Genomic DNA, 13,456 nt, shown 5'->3' on the forward strand with positions numbered 1-13,456 from the left:
GTACTGTAAAATCCAAATTTAAAAAGCCCAAGTGATATCTACAGTCCTGTGTCCCTTGCAGGCACAGAGAAGCATATCAAACATTGGACACCCGCATTAAACTTCCAGCAGTTTATTTTAGTTTTTATTACTCTGACAAACCTCATCTGAAAGAAGAAATTATTTTATTTATTCAAATCATGGCATACAGAGTCAGAGTTATTGCTGGTCATGAAAATATCATTTACTGCTCATATTTTTTCCCCTAACCATATGTGCAGTACATAAATGTGTTCGTCTCTTATCTCCGTTTCAGGTGTTATAGACTGTATTAGAAGTCCATCTCACCCACTGCTCACAGATACATGCTCAGCTTCCCTCCACATTCAGACTTCTCCATTTTACATTGATTTAATTTGCAGACAATTTAACTTGCTCGCTCTGCATGATTGCTCAAATCCATTTGGAGCGTCAAAAGAGAAAAATTTTTGTAATTAAAAATTAAAATGCGATGGTATTTTGAAGCAGTGGCAGTGTACTTTACATCTGTTTTGCCATGTCTTAGTAGGTCTCGCTGGCTGCTTGTCTTTCACAGTTAAGAGGCACATCATTTCAAGTGCAATCTGTAATTAAAATTAACGAGACAAAGTCATTTACAACTTCACTTTTCGCGTTTTTCTGGTCTGGGGTGAGATGCTTGGAGGAGTATTTATTTGTGCTTGTTTGACATGCATGTCAGGGCAAAACATTATTCTACAGGCAAGTTAAGCAGTTAATTCATCTGCTTTAAGAGTGGAGATAAGCATTTACTAGGTTGAACACAATGATCTTTTTTTAATAATTTCAAAGCATAGAATACATCCACCTTAGGAATTGTCCTCAGAACATTTTTATACAATGAGTGTATAAAAATGCAGCTCCAGATTTTTGTAGGACATATTTACAGGGCTGAGGCAGGTATAAGCAGGGCATTTTAAAATAAAATATTAAACTGAAAAATCACCATCAAAGTGTGTTTGATTTTACAGTAAACTGCAGTAAAATGGCAAACAACTGGAGTACAACATCTCATGGGGTGTAGTACAATGTCAAATTAAAAAGCTTTCACATTCATGGGGCATATTTTAATATAAACATATTAAATATTCTGCTGAATTACAAAAGAAATTGAATGTTTTTATTCTTAGGGGAAAAAAAGCTCTCTGCATTTCCATTTGAAATAAGCAGATCAAGAAAAATTAAAATGACCAGACACAGAACAGTGCAATGCAATCTAATGGAAATGCAATGAAGGCTACACTGCAGGCTGTAGACTGAGGAAGCACCAGATTCATTTAATCTTTGACCGGAGATCAGTCTGAATTCAGGCCTTGTGCTAGTAATTCCCATGTTTTATTTTCTTTAAACATCAAGGAGTACTTTTCCCCTTACCGTAAGTTAAAGGAATGGTAGGGACATTTGTTAACTGTGCCCTTATCTTTGAAAAGCTTTTATTTTCTTCATAAAGTGCAGCCCACATTATTAACAATGTACTGTAAAATGGCCACTGGCTTGAGTAGATTTGAGTCTGACATTTACTTTCATCCTTTTCCTCCACAGATCCTCCCCCAGCACTCAATTATAATACATTACCTGATATCATATCCTCCTGCCCTCAATTAACACTGAATTATCACAGCCTGGTATTTCAGGTTAACTGGCTTCAAAAGTGGATTGAAACTTGCAAGGACAATCTTAGATCTTTATGCAATTGTAGGCATGCACTTTCTAGAAATGCAAAGATAATTTCATTTTACACTTCCTAAAGCCTATTGAAGTTTCATTTTACACAGCATGCATTCAGAAGCATGCAAGTCTCAAAGCATGGCTTCATGGAGCCTTCAACACTTTTGTTCAATCAGAAGGGACAAAGACCAAGGTTGTGTGAAAGCCTGTTTTGAGTAGAATATTTTCTACCAGGACAGGGTAACCTGGAAAAAATGCACAAGACTCTTGACCTATTGTATGTGCTGGTGCTTTGTGGGTTTCAAAGTTAAATTGAAGATGTTCAGACTTTGTAAGTGCCTTACAGTACCTCTAGGACAAGACCCTTCACCATCACCATTCTTCAAATCGTGATTATAACAAGCTCCTTCGCCCTCCTTGTTAATGCATTGTAAGTGCATTGTAAGAATACAACAGGGACCAAAAGAATAGCTAAGACTTAAGTCACTGGATAATTCATTGGTCAAAAGGTGGGAAAAAAGTTTTTTTTCATGCAAAACAATAACCTCCTACAGCAAGCATTACAAGCTCAAACACAAAGCATTAATTATTAAACAAACTATACAAATAACTGGATTCCATGATTAGATCATTAAATAGCTTGTTGCATTCAAGTCCTCCAACAGAATGGCTGGGAAGACGGACACTAACCCTACTATAGATTCAGGCCTTTCCACAGACCTCATGATAAAGAGCAGTGCCAGGTTGTGCTGAATCCACACAATAATGGGCTTTTTTACTGTACCAACACGACAAGAGAGGACAATTGTAGTGGCAACTGGTTACATATTGAACAAGACAAATGGCTCTTTTTAACTTGAAGATGGGGCACAAAAATAACAACAGCTAAGTGTGAACATGTGAGGGACATGTAAGGAAGAAAACAAAAATAGAGCAACAGCAAAAACAGTGGGGGAAATAGCAAAAGAACAGCTTGCACAAGCAGTTGTCAATTTCCTCTGCGGGGAAAATAGGCAGCACGCTACACTGTCAGAAAGCTCATCAGCACCATAAGTCGCAAAACAGCCTTTTGTTATTAATGCTAACAGATCATGCAGTTAGTAGAACAATACAAGATATTGCTGTGCTTTTAAAGGAGTACAGCTTTCACTCTGTTGCTTGCTTCTCTGTGTAAATGGTTGTCTTTCTCAAGCTGGATCCGATTGTAACTTCAGTGCTAGTGATTTAGTAAGCTTAGTAACAACAGAAAAATATAATGGAGTAAATATATTATGTTAGGGACAAAGCCTGGACTCCTAAAATCTTTGAATTAAAGTAAAAGATTGATTAAAATAATTTTTACAGTGAATCAGAACAGTACTGGCACCGACTTGAACACAATGATCTCAGTTCATGGTATCTAGCGCAACAGGATACATTTTGTACTTTGTTATCCATCCAGCAGACACAGGACACAGGGCACCTTGGATAGGATTCCAGTGCACCATAGGTCACACACACACGGACAATTTAGAGACCCCAAATATACAAATTCGAGATACAGGGAGAACATGTAGTCTAAAGAGTCTCAAAGCTCCTGGTTCCAGGTTTGATATTAAAAGAATTTTAATATCATGAAGGTTTAACTGTCTGATCACCCTCAGTATACTGAAGCGAGCACTTTATTTTAATAGGGACTTGACATTTCATCTCAAGGAATATTTTAAGGTTGTGAAGATAGATATAAAATCTCCTTTTAACACAAGACTGTTGCATACTGGAGTTTGAAAATCCTAGTCTTGTACAAGCTTGTCAGTAGCCATAATCTGTGTGAAATCATTTTCAGTTTTGTTGTGTTCATGAGTAAAGAAAAATTTAGAGAACGGTTTAAATAGCAGAATTATGATTAAAAGGAGAAGCTATTTCAGAGAATAAGTCAAACTTGAAATGAGGAAAGACACCTGCATATTTTTGTATGTTTTTTTATTAATGAAGGAGATGGCATACCAACAAAGTTAATCCAAACAGAACTATGAGTTTTACATACTGTACCACCTTGAGCAAGACAAAACTACAAACTCTGATATCAATCTACAGGCCAGTTTTGTAATGTACAATACTTTTTTACATACCTGTGTGATTATACAACAAAGATGAATAATTGTCGCTAATGGACTGGTAGAAAGGCCACGGGCCAGTTTTGATCAACACTACTCCATGGTATAACAATTACCAGCTGTGCAAGGTTACACTGCAAAATCTGAATTAAAAAGGTTATAATGAACCGGCCTCAGAAAGCTACAAAAAAAGGAAAAGTAGCCACTGAGCTGAAGCAATGCAAGACGGTCTTTTTGTGTATAATACACTCACCTGAACATAAAAATATAATCTTTTCAGAATTGCCTACTTCCATCCAATCTTCTGATATGAATTGCTCTCCACTGAAATAGACAAACTACCAGCTCACCAGCTGAAAAATTCATTCATCACAAAAGGCCTTCACTATGTTGTGGCGAATGGGCTTCTACATCCTAAAAAGATCATCCTCTTACACGCAGCGCTTTCCAGCTCTCTATGCTACTGAGTCAGTGTACTGTTCACAAAACAGACCGGCACATACAGTACCTCTGCTGAAACACTGTTAGAAACAGAAACAAAAGATGTAATTTAAATCGTACAGACATGTGAATGGGAAAAGGTGGTTTATAACAAATGATAGTACGAGGAAGACTGACGAGATGTCTGTTTTTTACACAACAATAATGAATGAATGTGCGGTGCTGATATACTACCCCACTCAGTTCTGTACTTTCAGCCATCTTTTTGTGGGTTAGTTAGCGAAGCAAATTGCTAATACCATATAGTGTAACTGTAAGCAGAAATATCAGTGAATCCCTAAGGATGCATACGGAGCCCAGATAAAAAGATGTGCAGAATTATGAGAAAAAAAGCAATCAGCACTGTGGAATGAATCTCTATGTCTGAGGCATAAGAAGTTACAAAAGTGCTAATGCAGCTACAGTACGGGGAGGGAAGGAGCTGGAGTCTAGCACTGCGTGCCTGAATACACCAGGCAGAATGTCTGTGCATGCTTACTGCATGATTCAAAGGTGGATCTTTTTTGGTGAATGTGACCTTAGATAAGTCATGCCAGTGTAAAACCTTTGAATTGCATCACCCAGCATCAGGCACAACCAGAGGAGAGGACTTGAGAGAGAATTGACTCCCATTCATCACTGCAAAGATCAAAGCGCCGAGCCTGTTCCCATAATGATTAGAGCATCGGCACTGAAGGGCACTGCAAAGACGAGATGGCTTGTCAGATATGATGCGCGTCAGGCTGAAATGAGGTTTGAGTCAACATGAGACTGAGCTGAGGAAACCAGTCTTGCCGTGTTTCATTCCTGCATAACGTTATGAATACCTCAATTAATATCTATTTCTTTAGGCTGCCAGTTCTATGTTCTGTTTCCTGAAGTAATACTACCCATTTGAAAATAAATTCAGTGTGTTGCTCATCTGAGTTCAGAGTATGTCATTGTCCAGGCAGGGTGTGAGCTGGCCATTGATGCAGATGGTTTAAAAATGCTGCCCTATAGGCACAAAATCATTAGTTCTATACAATTTACAACATCAGGAAGAAGAACCACATTCAAGTTCTATGTGCTATTGTATACAGTATACAAACTCAACATTATCCGCCACTGATAGCTGATTCACCTATAAAGCTCATCGGAGTGCCGTGACTAACTTTGTCCAGGGAATGTGGAGATTCATGCATCTTAAAAGGGAACACCTTTTAGGGTCACAGTATTTTTAAAGACCAAAGCTGTAGAAATAATAGAAAACAGAAATGTAAATATTAAATAGCTCTGGCTATCTCAACATGTAAAAACAGATCTAAAAAGCTAGCCAGACCTAGAATTGCCTCATAATACTGTACCATTAATATTTTTAATTACAGGGAACTGATTTTCTTCATGTGTTTGGCAATATTAAGCTCTCAATGTTTGTGTAGCATTTTTTTCTTTGCAGTATACAGTGTATTTCAAATGACACTTTCCTCCCACTGACTTGGGAGGTGTGAATAGGGAGAAGGTATTAGCAGAACAGTAACAAATGTTTAAAGCACATTTGGTGAAAAAAGCCCTTAAAGCCACTGGCATACATGACATACAATATATGTGGAAAGAGGTACCAAACTAACCCACAAAGTCACGATCTCTAGCAAACAGTATTCCGGTTAGGACAGAGCAATCTATCCTAGATTAGACAGAGAAAATGAATATGAATTACAGTAGTTTTAAAGTACTTGAATATCACAATGACTACAGTCACCTGAAAAAGTAGGAAACATTGTACTTAGATTGCTAATTTCAACATTTCAACACTGAAACAGATGCCTTCATTTTTCAATGCAGAATGAGTGTGAGTCATGAAAACAGAATAAATTGTGGTCTTAATTTTCACTTTCAGAAATATTGCATGACATATGCATTCCACTGAATAATTGCTACAATTAATATTGATTTCAATTTACAGTTTACAAAACTGAAAAAAGAAAGGTAGTCACTCATCTTTCATCCTTTTAATTTTTATATACTAAATTTGTTTTTACAAAACAGTAAAAATAATTCCACACAGATTTAGACTATTGACGGGCTTGTACAAGATGAAGATTTCCGAACTCCTGTGTGTAACAGTCTTGTGTAAAAAGGAGATTTGGTATCTATCTTCATAACCCTAAAATATTTATTGAGATGAAGTGTGAAGTCCCTGTTAAAATAAAGTGCTCAGTTCTCTTCATTGAAGATGATCAGGCAGGAAAGTTTCATGATATTTTAAACTTGTCCGTTCAAAGAAACATTTTGAGAGGGTGGTAAAGATGTCATACTCAAATGACAGGCTTTCTTTGTATTACATTTACAAAGAAGTTACTGAGGTAAAAGATTTATTTTATAAAAATTCATTGATTTTCACAAGAAGTTTACTGACAGACTATAGGTACTGCACCTTTTTATCCTTGAACAGAGAAGATTATAAAGGGACCTGACACAAGAGTTCAAAATCTTCAGAAGCAGTGATACTAAACCCAGCGGACCTCTTCAGAATGAGCACGGAACACAAACCAGAGGGTATAAATCAAAATTATGCAGAAGTGCATTTAAAACCAGGAATAAGAGGCACTTCTTTATATCAACAGTTGTGGGATTATGGAACAAGCTACTCCTCCATGTTATTGAAGCTTTTATCCTGGTTTATTTTAAAAAATGGCTGGATAAGATCTTGGATCAATCACCCACTGCCTACCAAATTAGCTGGGCAAAATGGCCTACTCTTGTATGTACAGTAACCTATCATGTGTTACTGTTTAGTCAATTAGATCCATATGATTCTATTAGCAGATTCATTCAAAATATCAAAGTATTTTTTAAAAAAATCTGTTTTAGCAGCTTAGTTGCACACTTCATAGGACCAGCAGTGTCTCCGGCATCAGACTTTCAGATTACTTATCTTCACCGAGCTTAAAAGTTCCTCTATTCTCTTGCTCTATTCTAGTTTGTTTCTAAGAGCAAATGAATCCTGGGAACTTCCAAAACCTAAACCTGTTGCCAATCCAGAAATAGAAGCACAGAACAGCATTGTGAGTCCATTTAAAACAATAGGTTTAAAAAAAAAACAATGCAGTTTTACTCTAAAAAAAAACATTCCTGTGGCTCTTACTTTTGTATTGACTAAATATCCTTCTATATAATGTAATACTGATGTTATTGTAGTATTACATTACTAACATTAGTATTACATTAGTAATGTAATACTGATGTTATGTCTTTGCTGACAGAACACAACCCCATTTAGCAATACCTAACAAAGAGGAATAGGAAGTGTAAGACTTCTGCTTAAAATACTAAATTGTTTAATTAATAACAAATAATTGCAACTCATAATACAATATTCTTTTTGTCCAATAATTGTGTTGAATATTTATTTAAGCATTAAGCATTCATCATGGGAAATTCTTACTTTCTATGTTGAAAAATATTATCTGGATTGAATTATACAGACCAATTTGCTCATTTAACATAAATTATGAAAAATAGTCTCAATTACACATTCATCCTATCTATTTTGAGGTAAAAAGGCACAGTAAGGCTGATCTAACTTTGTCAAGCCTTCAATTTAACATTCCTCAGGTGACCTGATTCTAAACTAAGGCAAAATGAAAATCGATAGGAACATAAAACTTTGTCCATTTAAGACTTTGCAGAAGATTGATTTTCTAGGTGCCTGAAGCTATAAAAATGACATCTCCATTGGAACACCTCTACATGTCTTCTCATAAAATTGGGTTAAGATTAAGATCCATGGCTTGTCATTGTGAAACATCTAATTACCACATCAACAATGTGCAAAACGGCGTAGCAGATATTTGGATATTTTTAATCTGAAGAGCACACAAGCTCTGGGTAAGTATTTTTAATAAGGTTTGTGCAATTTAAAATATTCCAAAAAGGATGTTTAGAGCACTGATGAAGATTTATGCTAACTCTTTAAGTGGCTCGGTAATAAGTTTGTCTTTTCCAGGTCTCCAAAATATTATGTTCGAAAATTTCATCAAACTCATAAATGCGATCATTTCTTCTGTAGCACAGAACACATTTTCCTCAAACGTTTTTCCCCAAATGCAGTTGAAATCAGTTATGCATATATATTGGATTTACAATGTGAAAGTCTCCAGGTAAGATGCAGTTCTACTTCTTAAGTCTGAGAAATACTATCATTATGCTTAACTTTCTTTCAATTAAATCTTCTAAATGTCTTTATATTACAAGAATTTCCCAATCCCTTTGCAAGCAAATAGATTTATCATATATGGGAGCATTACTGATTTAATCTCACTCTACTATCTTGACCCCTTTATCCAAATTTGCAACAAATGCAATAAGAAAAACAATTGTGTTTTCTCTAATAAACGATGAAAAGAGAAATAACCTTTTAGAGAAAGTGAACTGCTTTGGTTTTAATTGATGCTTCCTAATATCTTAAACTAGATATTAACATTTAATTATGCATAAATAAAGCACTTGAATAATATAACCACTATAAATAAAATCCCGCTAATCTTACATTTAAATTAGACACTATAAAGAATTTATGAAGGCAAATCCCTCATCATTAATAGGAAATGTATACAGTACATGCTCAGGCTATGTCTATCATGAAACATTGCTAGCCTTGCTATTGAAAATACTTTTTAACGGGATTTGAATTCTGCTGCGTCTCTATGGCTGCAAAACTACAATATCTCGCCTGCTTCTACACCCGACATGTCTCTATTGTATTGTATGTCCTTTTTATAAAAGTGCTTTTGCTGTTGCTGTGTAGGAGCTTCTTTTCGTACGTTTTCCAGAGAATAACAGGAGCAGGAGAGCAGCTTCCTGCTGTGAGCGTTTGGCCGAGGGGCAGGAGGAAAAGCAGGAATAGCAATGGCTATACTGTACGTGTCAGGTTGTCAGCTTCTTTCTACTCAAACAAACACACACGGCGATCTTTCTACGCCACCTCGGGGTAATTTCACACGCCACTCGTGCATCACCGTGGATTAATATGAGTTCCTTGTGCTTGGGAAACTTCCAGCCAGATTAAAGGGCTCTTAAAAACACTTTTCGGAATGAAATCTAACCACGTGATTTAGCCATTAGCTGTTGCTGGCCGTTTCTCCGGAGCCGATCACAGGGGATATTTTCAGTTATAATCTTATTTAAAAAGACACATTATATCTATCCATCCATCTTCTACCCATTTTAATCAATACAGGATTATAGGGGGAGCTGGAATCCTCCCAGCCAGCAGTGGGGTTAGGATTCCCTGGTTAGGAATAGGACATACAGTCTCAATATACATTCAGCATATATGCATTACATCGTAGTAAGAGTGGAGAGTAGTACATCAACACAGTTTGCTGAACAATCCAACAGGGATTTATAAATTATACAGTAATTTAGTTAAAACTTGAATCCACATAGATATATATCCAATTTAATCATTTGACGATTAATGTTACGGTGTAATTCCCCTGGTGACAGAAGGTAAATGCTTTAGAACTCCATGCGGTAAGTGAACTTACCTGAAGCAGTTGACCATCAACGCGAAGTCACTTAGCAGCATGTAAAAAGCACTGCTGTTATACAATAACAAAGCATCAATAATTAACTAAAGTATTTAAGAAAATGAGGTTGTGGGTTCAGAGAGAGAAATACAGTAGTAATAGCAAAGCAACAGATAGAGTACAGCTTGAGAAAAGCAAGCACTAGTGAGGTGAATTTCCAGAATCAGAGCAGTGGTATAGAAAACAAACATGTCCCACGCTTAGTGCAATTCATTAAGTCTTTTCATTGTCAAGAAACAGTCAGGTGTCTCTACAAGGTACTGTCCATGTATTCACATAAATTGCTCTGATCAAAACCTACATTTTAGTTGTTGTATGATAAACCATGCAGAGCCTACTCCAAGAGAAACTTTTTTTTCCAGTGCAAAGTTTATGTTCATCTTCAAATCTTATTTTGAAGACAAATATATGAATTTTCTAACATTCGGTAATCATTTGTCAAATGACCTCCCTCAACACACCCGGCACCAGAGTGTTTGGCTGTCTGATTGGCCAGTGCCTTTCAACAAAACAACAGACTGACATCAGGCAGCAGCTGCTGTACCTGATTTTTAATGTCCCTGGGGTGAGGGTTTAGGATCTTGACCCGGCTGTTTCTGGGAGAAACAGTCAGTAAACTCTGGTGGGGGAGTGGAATTATAAAGTAGGAGAATTGCACAGCAATAAACTTGGTCACTCGCAATGCAGGCTGAGCTCTGTGGGCCTGGCATCACAAGTTCAGGTGTGGGTTAAGTCAGGAAACCCTCCGGGGCAGCACACGATGTATTGGCAGAGCTGTGCTGGGAAAAGGATTTGGATGAGCTGACCAGGGTTCTCAAGGCAAAACAGCCATTCCTGCAACCTCTGGGCAAAGACAGGCTTGCAGTGACATCAAGAGGAGGTTCGTCAGCCTCTCTCCCATACAGCGCTCTCTCTCTCTCTCGCCAGGCACTGTGGAGCCCAGCTTGAGTCAGCCCATCCTCTTCCTGCTAGCGAGCACCATAAGCAGGAGGCTTTGCTTGAGCAAGGAACAGTAGCGATTTCGGATTGGGGTACATATGGAATTTAACCCCTGCCCCCCCCCCCCCAAAAAAAATATGTAATTGCACAACTGGCTTTCACTGCCGAAATGAATGGCACCTCAATTTGGAAAGAAAGCAGACATACATTAAGGGGGAAATCCCGGACTTGACGCACAGTATCGCATCATCTAATTCAAATGTGAAATTTTGTCAAATGTTTTTTAAACTGCACAAAACTTTGTTAGAAAATGTTAATTTATGCTGTTTCCTTTGCTGAGGTAATTATTTATCCCTGGCTTAACGCAAAACGCCATCATAATGGGCTTTCACTAGCAGTTCTTACCAGCACTTCAGCCTGAAAGCTTTCTCATAATGGCCCTTTTTAAACACAGTACTCTCTCTGATCATTCGCAATGAGTGTGCCTAGCGTGTGCTGAAGTCGTTGCTGTGGCAAATAATAAAAATAATAATACTTTGTGTCTGTACACAGTCGCACTCTTTTTTAGCAAGAAGTATTTTATCCATAAACATGTCAAAAGCTCATCAAGGTTTTAATTGCAGACCTATTGCTGAAATAATACAATAATATTTACCACCCTCCCCTCCACTAGTTAATTGTGGTGAATAAAGGCACTTTCTCCTCCACAGCCAACACACACTGGAAGTGCTAAGGACTATTCTATCGCTGTTCTGTAGGAGCTGCCAGCCTCTCTGCCTGTCTGGGAATGTGGCCAAAACATTTTAAGCAAACATGCATACCAGTATCTCTCTTCCACAGAGTGCAGTACACAAGTGTTAGGGCACCTACAGTATATGGCATCCAGTTTGAATCCAATGAAAAGTCAAAGTCATCTTACTAATTCACGTTTACCAAGTCGTTAGCACTCAGCTTTTTAGTAATCCACTCAGGTCTGGAGCAAGCCCCCATATATAAAATAATCCTTTTCGTGGGGAGTTTTTAAGATACATCTGCCTTAATTGTCCAATAAGCTGGAATAATAAGAGTACTAATGCAGTGTAATTTGGATTGTGATATTCTTTCCCAAACACATGAGCAATACCTTGTTTAGGTACAGTACAATGCAGTGTGTCATTTCATATTCCCACTTATCCCTAATGAACTTAGGTGATAATATTGTAATTCTACTACATATTTTCTGTTTTAGTGACCTTTTGGCCCAGACAAATTTGGACATGTCTTTCTATGGCACATGACTGTTTAGTTGCGGCTTCTTAGCGCAACCATGAGCGAAACTGTTTCCAAGCATCATGTCTAAAACATCTGTTGCACCGCGGCCCGCCCTCTTATTCTCCACCATCTCTTTGTCTCTTTCTAAATGCATAGATTACCACCAAGAGCAGCAGCCCGTTTGGAACACCGCTGCGCGTGCGACACGCCTGGCCGTCAGCAGCATGAGGAGAGAACATGCTTCACTGAGGCTCAGTGCACAGCAGGCCCTCTCCCCCTGAGCTTGATTTTCTTGTGAAGAAGCCTTGACGTTTCCATAGCTCAGCGGGCCACCTGCCTCCAGTCAGCCACAAGTCACACTGAGCGGAGAGGAATTGAGGGGGACTTGTTACAAATGGGAAGCAGTAAAGACACTGTTCGCTCTCCACAGGAGTCAAGACTGCCGAGCGCAAGATAGCTGACTGGATTCACTGCCCTGGAGAGTCATGTAAGGAAAAATGCATTCATACCCTTTCTAATATTTCTATGAGAACTGTCAGTCTAATTGTGCCGCACTGTGCATACAAGTATATAGGAGGCAGTAAGATGAGCTGGTCTTACCCACATAGGGGCTCTGAAGTGAGGCGTGGCAGACCCTCCCTTGGAAATCTGACATGGGGTTTAAGTCTAAGAGCTGTTGTGTTAAGAAAACACGTGTCTGATTCCTTCAGTTTTATGGCTGAGCTATCTCAAAACTGACACAGTGGCAAGACTTCCTACAACTGCTCATAGAATTGTTGTCCAAAAATGACAACCACAGCTGCTCATGAATAAGTAAACGTTTGTTAACCCCTCTCGCTATGATACTGAAAGTCAGATTGTCACCTAAAAAAAAAGTGCGACTTCCAATCAATCAACTTGTGTGTGGTTGCCACCATGAGCAGATGGAAAAGAAATATTCCGTTTCCCAAGTTAACTGACTGACATGAGAAGTAACACCGCAAAAAAAAATATGTAACACTTAATGCTGCATTTTTTTCTTTAGTTCCAGTCTCCTCTGATGAGTGATATTTTCCACTATTGGGTTGTCTATGCTACATGATTCTTCTTCAAATGCAGTTACCGCCAACAGAAAGGATCATCTCTATCAATTAATAGCATTTATTAATCAGCATAGTGACTGTTTTCACCTTGGTGTCCATCAGCTGGAAACTGGACATTGGAGTATACAATTGCTACAGGAAAGCACAGTTCCAATAACACAAAAGGCATTGAAAACTAAGAAGCCAAAGGCTAGGTGATCATGTGTCATGAGCTCTAATATCAGTCACTATTGTTGTCCCCTTATTTTTTTAATCATCTCTGTGTTGGTGAGCTGTTCATGGTAGGGACTTAAAAGATGTCACCAATGTCCTCTCCAATTAAGAAAAAACT

The sequence above is a fragment of the Lepisosteus oculatus genome, chromosome 20, assembly GCF_040954835.1.
Source record: "Lepisosteus oculatus isolate fLepOcu1 chromosome 20, fLepOcu1.hap2, whole genome shotgun sequence".
Taxonomy (NCBI): domain Eukaryota; kingdom Metazoa; phylum Chordata; class Actinopteri; order Semionotiformes; family Lepisosteidae; genus Lepisosteus; species Lepisosteus oculatus.